The 6,638-nt window shown below is 34.8% G+C and overlaps 1 pseudogene; it reads left to right on the top strand.

Annotated features, from left to right (window-relative positions):
- The first annotated feature begins 703 nt into the window (after window positions 1-703).
- On the top strand, window positions 704-1,390 carry LOC109254275 (ubiquitin-conjugating enzyme E2 E3-like; annotated as a pseudogene).
- The last annotated feature ends 5,248 nt before the right edge of the window (window positions 1,391-6,638 follow it).

The raw sequence follows: 6,638 nt of genomic DNA, 5'->3' as shown, positions 1-6,638 counted from the left end.
TACTTTGTAGCCCTCATAGTGTACTTGCATAGTGGCTTCAGAGTGTACTTTAGCTCATACCTTTATGGAAAACAAATATTAACTGAAGTTATATTTGTTTATGTGCAGTTCCTTTGCCTTTGGTCTTACAGAATCCACTCATTCCCAAATTTACTTAGGCCAGAACCTTTTCTCCCTGCAGTGAGGTTGTTTTGTTAATGTCATATAGTCAGATTCCTGTGTGACAGTATGTCTTACATTCTGAGATCTCCCAATCTTCTAAATTGCTTTTTTATTTGCACACAATAAAATTCATTCTGGTGCTATAAAAAGTCTTATGGGTTTTGACAAAGGCAAAATGTTGTATATCCATCACTCCGGTATCGTATGTAAACTTATCTCCACAAATCCCTGCTTCTTGACCTAAACCAGCCTGCCTGCAAACATCATCAGTGGCCATGCCCTTAAAAAAATAGTTATCCTTTAAAAAATTCCTAGGGGACACAATCCCCCCTCCTTTCAATTTGCCACACTCCCCAGCCCAAATCTCCTTGGCTTCTTTTTTTTTTTTTTTTTTTCTTCCTATTCCCTCAACCCCCACTCCCAGCTGCCTGTATTTCTTTAAGGAAGGTTTTTTTTTTCCCCCTCTCCTAATCCCACACTGTAGGACTGTATGAACAGGCCAGATGAGCAGTCGAATTTTCCAAGGAATAACTTCCCCAAGATGTCCAGTGATTGGCAATGATCCAATGATGAGAGCCCCAGCACTGGCAATGGTAGTTCAGAGGCACATCAGAGAAATCTAGCTGTTCCAGAGCCTGAAGGACAACAAGAAGGAATATCTTCTGTCACCCAGCAGGAAAAACAAAACAAAACAAGACAAAACAAAACACAAAAACACCAAACTGTCTAGGAATACCACTGCTAAATTACCCACCAGTCGTGTGAAAAGACTTCAGAAGGAGCTAACTGAAGTCATCCATATAACTTATAACATCCATATAACCATATGAAGTCATTCATATATATATATCCATATAACATATAACATCCATATAACCATATGAAGTCATTCATATAACTATGAAGTATAGTTAACTATACTTGGTCCACCAGCCTCTGTGTGTGAAGGTGGTGTGGTTTTTCTGGATATCACATTTTCATCGGATTATCCATGTAAGCCACCAAAAGTTACTTTCCACACCAGAATCTATTACTACAACATCAACAGTTAAGGACTCATCTGCCTCTACATCCTTAAAGACAACTGGAGTCCCACTTGGACAATTTCAAAGATTTTGCTGCTGACTTGTTCCCTTTGACAGTCTGTAACCCTGCAGATACTCCAGTTGGAAGCATAGCTTCTCTGTATTTGAGGAACAGAACAGAACGTGACAAGAGTTGGGCATAGATTGAGTTGGGCAACACAATTCACATACTTTCTATACAATGAGAAGGAACAGAGACACCTTCTCACTGTGCTGCAAATCTTGGGGTTTTTTTAAGATTTTATTTTTGACTAATCTCTGCATGCAACGTGGGGCTCGAACCTACAACCGTGAGACCAAGAGTCATATGCTCTACTGACTGAGCCAGCCAGGCGCTCCTGTGCTGCAAATTTTTATGGCCTTTACATTATGGATTTCTGTGTTGTTGGGGGCAAAAATTTTTTTCTTCTACCATTCTATCTTTTTGGCTGGTCTAATAATCAAATTAACATAAAAGAGATTAATGGGAGAAAAACAAATTTAATTACATACAAATGGAGATCCCAGAAAAATTTGAGACTGGGAACAAGTCAGGCGGTTGAGGCTTATATGCCATCTTGGGTAAAGGGATGAGATAGAGGCTGGGGGCTTGAAAGGGTAGGAGGATGATTCACAGAATAAGAAGAGCAGATATGTAATAATTAGATGTCTGTCCTGCCATACTGATAGGTCATTTAGATATGTTATCCCTTGGTAATAGATCTTTCTCTGGGCCAGACCCCTTATATAAATATTTTTGGGGGTAGTTTAAGGGAGAAGGAAAAAGTTTTCTTGAGTTTTTGGGTCTTGATTGCCTTTAGCTCAAAATAATCCACATGCCAAAGTGAGGAGACTTTTTGGGGGAGACTTGTTCTGAACCCCTTCAGCGTATATAATTCTATTCTCTGCTTTTATCCTTTGAAGATTAAAAGACTTCCCCAAAGGGTAAATGCTATCAAGAGTCAAATTTTGTAGGGATGCCTGGGTGGCTTAGTCAGTTAGGCATTCGATTCTTGATCTCACCTCAGGTCTTGATCTCAAAGTCATGAGCTCAAGCCCTGCAGTGGGCTCCCCACTGGGCATGAAGCCTACTTAAAAAAAAAAAAAAAAAAAAAAAAAAAAAGTAGAACTTTGTAGCTGTGGTTGTGTTTGAAATGTCTACTTGCAAGTCTTCCTTCTTTTGGATATTAAAATGAAGATGTGCACTCAGTCAGTTAAGTGACCAACTCTTGATTTCAGCTCAACTTCTTGAGATCAAACCCTGGGTCAGGCTCTGCACTGACAGTATGGGGTCCACTCAGGATTCTCTCTCTCCTCTCTGCTGCCCTCCCCTTGAATGTGCTCTCTTTCTCCTCTCCCTCTCTCTCTCCCTCAAAATAAATGAATAAACATTTTTTTTTAAGAATAATAAAATAAATGATAAAATGTATATTATGGGGTACTAAGAATACTGGTCCTGAAATTTACCAAATATTATAGCGCATTTTATATTTTATATTTTATATTATATGCTATATATGTAAGTGTGTATATAATAGTGCATTTTAACTTAATTCATTATCTGTATAAAGTTATAAAAGTAGCCATAGGGGACTGGGAATGAGGTTATTTATAGCAAACCCATATCTCTTTCTGAGTATGTGGTTCATGCTGTTGTGAAAAATGTTTTACCTTTTACTTTTATCAACTTGTAATAAGAGAATGTTCTCTTACCTTTTGTAGCTCAGGGACTACCTGATGTAGCATCTCAAATAAATACGCTACTAAAGGCCCCCCAAAAAAAATCCCAAGGGATTTTGCAACAGCTTTATAAAATACAGGATCTGAAAGACTATATTGTAATTGCTTCTTGCATATTTCTAACCTTATGAGAGCTTACCTGTATTACCATGAACACCCACGCCCAGCACACATCTAGCACATGATAGAAACCCAGGGACCATTTCTGAATAAAGATAGCAACCCCAGTTTATCAGAATTGAAATAATCCATACATAGTTTTCATTCTAAAATTTTCCTGAAATTCAAGTTTTTTAATTGGAAAATGTGGAAAGGTAACCAAAGCCTTGAGATTCAATATCGGCTCTATAGGTATATTTATGATTTAACACATTCATTACTAACTAGCTATATATAGTCCTACTAACTCAGCAGGAATTCTGCATACACATAATGAATATTTCATCATGTATTTGCCTATACATTGAAAATGTGAACTTTTTTTTAATGGCCTAGATTTCCTCTTTTGAAATGTTAGAAGAAATTCTCAATAAGGAAATTATACGTTTAAAAATTTTTTTAATGTTTATTTATTTTTGAGTGTGAGCTGGGGAGGGGTAGAGAGAGAGAGGGAGACACAGAATCCGAAGCAGGCTTCAGGCTCTGAGCCGTCAGCGCAGAGTCCAACATGGGGCTCGAACTCACGAAATGCAAGAGCATGACCTGAGCCAAAGTCGGACGCTTAACCGACTGAACCACCTAGGCGTTCCGGGAAATTATACATTTTTATATTCAAAACAGAAAATGTTCACAAATTTATTTTCTACAATTTGGCACATGTTGTATCTATAGGCAAACAAGGTCAAGCTTATAATTTTCATAAACGTAATTTTGCAAATTTCATAAAAGCTAAAACTCCTTTTACTTAATGTAATGAACAGGTGATGGTGACATGCATAATGCAATTTTCACAAATGAAGGTAAATGTAAGTTCATATTTCTGTATTCGAGAAAAATATGAACTAACTCAATAAAGATGAGCAGTATTAACCTTAAGGAGTTAATCATCAGAGTGAATGAGGGAAAATAGTATAATTAGCAATATATGAAGGTAGTCATTAAGGTGAACCAAGGCACATAATATAGTTTGCAATATAATGTAAACAAAGCCAAAGTTCCCATAGCAACACAAACTTTTCTTCAATGTACACATACTCTATTTTGGATTACCAGTTAGAGTTCTAAATTTATAGTTTCTTATGCACATGTATAATAAGGGTATATCAACATTATTCTAAGCACAATAAGTTTTATATATTCAGATTCAAATATGTGTAAATTTGCAAGCCTCACACTTAATTTTCTATATAGTTGACATCTCGTAAAATTATTCTGGCATTTCAAGTTGATGCTATGAAATTACACTTCTATCATGCATTACAATGTTTGTAAGTATCTTTATTGCTTAAGCTTGTTTTAGGATATATATATATATATTATATATATATATATGCAGTGTGTGAAATTCAATTTTTTAAAATTTTGATGATTACATCTAGAGACAATAAAAGATTATGTAAATATTAGGATATCTACTAGCCAGCCCTAAATTATTTCACTTAACAATAAAATAGTAACTACCATAAAATGATATTCTTTGCTCATCATGGACAATTGTACTGAGTAATTCTTTCTGCAGGGAAATATTTTTTCTTCTGCAATTCTAGCTCAGATAATCCCCTCTGTTAGAGTTGTATCTTTATTTTTCTTCTTTATAAAACAGAGCTGCTCAAACATTTATATCTACAAAGTGCTTTTCAATCATTTGTATACTAAGCCTCATAAGACTTTTGTGAATGTGTCAGAGGGGGATAGCTACAATTTATATTTTATATAAATTATATTATATTATATTATATTATATTATATAATTATATTATATTATATAATTATATTATATGGAGAAACAGGCAAACCTAAGGTCACATAACAGTAAGAAGTGGACAAAACAGTTACTCAGCCTACCAACTCTAAGTCTTATATTATTTATGCAGGCAGAAAAATAAGGGGAAATCTTATGTTTTATTTCATATTCATATATTTTATTCACCTAAATACAAGCTCTTACTCATTTTTATTAAGAACTGATAATCAAATGTTTAACATATTCTGGAGAATCCTAGTGACTAGTTCAAAGAGAAGTTCAACTCCTTGAGGTTTACATTACTGACAGATTTTACTCAAAGTAAAATGGAAAGAGTTTAAAAGAGGCTTGGTTTTACTAATCTATCTTTCCTCAGTTCCAAGGCCCTCAAACAAATTTATGTGTTTTGAATTATATTATGATAGGGACAGAAGCATCAATCTTTAACTGAAGATTAATGTGAAGTCTCAAAATTAACCATTTGCACTTCAAACTCTCAGTGGTGCATAATGAGCATCTGACCTACGGGAGATAATATTTTTTTCTTATAATTTGAGTAGGTAGAATGAAAATATAAAAATATCACCATGCTTTCCAGAAAACATATATTTGCACTCTTCTGCTATTAGTTAAAACGTGTTTGGTCAATACACGTGTAAGAACTCCAAGAAGCTGAAAACCAGGGCAAGGGTTAAAAGTTCTCTTCAGTTAAAAATGAGGCAAAATAAATAATAGTAAGAAGAATCATAGCATTAATATTTTAACATTTTCTATCACCCAGGCGTGTTCTCATTGTGGTACAATATAAATGGTATCCTTCACTTGTCAAGATATAATTTTTAAAACAAAGATGTCCAGTTTCAGGGAGAAAAAGTCATCCCTTTTGAAGATCATGATAAATATTCAAGTTTTCCTTCATGAAGGTAATATTTTTTATCTAAGTCAACATACTTTACCATTTTTAAACTTTTCTCATCATATTTTTGACAGCAGGTTTTCCAATTTTGACAGCTCTTTAAAAGTAATTTTAACAGCCGAGTGATTTCTCTTCTAAGCAAAGTCAGATTATGTGAAATGTCAATGTAAAAACTATACACTCTGACACATAATCATTTTTAGTTGAATTTACTTATTAATTTTGCTTGCTATTACTAATAAAACATAAGTGCTTAGCTAATTGTATTGCTTTTTGAAATGTTTTAAAGGTATTAAAACTGTATCCTTTTCACCACAAAATGTCTCACTTTATCACAATTCGTTTCCCTTCCGAAAATGGAGAGAAGGGGGAAGTAATAGCAGGACTAGGTAGATAAAAGGCAATTGAGAGACTGAGTGAAGTGGCTACTGTAAAGTGGAAATACAGGCTTGCACTGGTTAAACCAGCATGGAGGTATATCTGAATCCCCTAGGGACCTCTTACAAAATATACGCACATCCCTTCTCCCCTTCCGAACGCCGCCCTATATTCTCAACTGCCATTGCTGAGATTCTGACATCCTCCCAGGGCAGAAGGATAGAGAATATCTTTTCACCTACCCACCTGACTGAAAATCTCTGGAAACAATTTAAATAAAAACTGACACTTTTGTTGACTGAATTAATCCACTTAATTTCCTCCATCCTTTATTTCATAATCAAAGTGTTGCAGGAGGTGAAGTAATTATCTGGTAAATATAAATAAATGGGTTGTCAGTTCACAAATTATCTTCTCTTTTTAGTATTTGCTCTAATCTCCTGTTCCCTGATCACTTTACTTTGGCAGTTGAAAG

Source organism: Panthera pardus, unplaced genomic scaffold (assembly GCF_024362965.1).
Source record: "Panthera pardus isolate Hobbes unplaced genomic scaffold, ASM2436296v1 HiC_scaffold_24, whole genome shotgun sequence".
NCBI lineage: Eukaryota > Metazoa > Chordata > Mammalia > Carnivora > Felidae > Panthera > Panthera pardus.
This window is presented reverse-complemented; position numbering and strand designations above follow the sequence as displayed.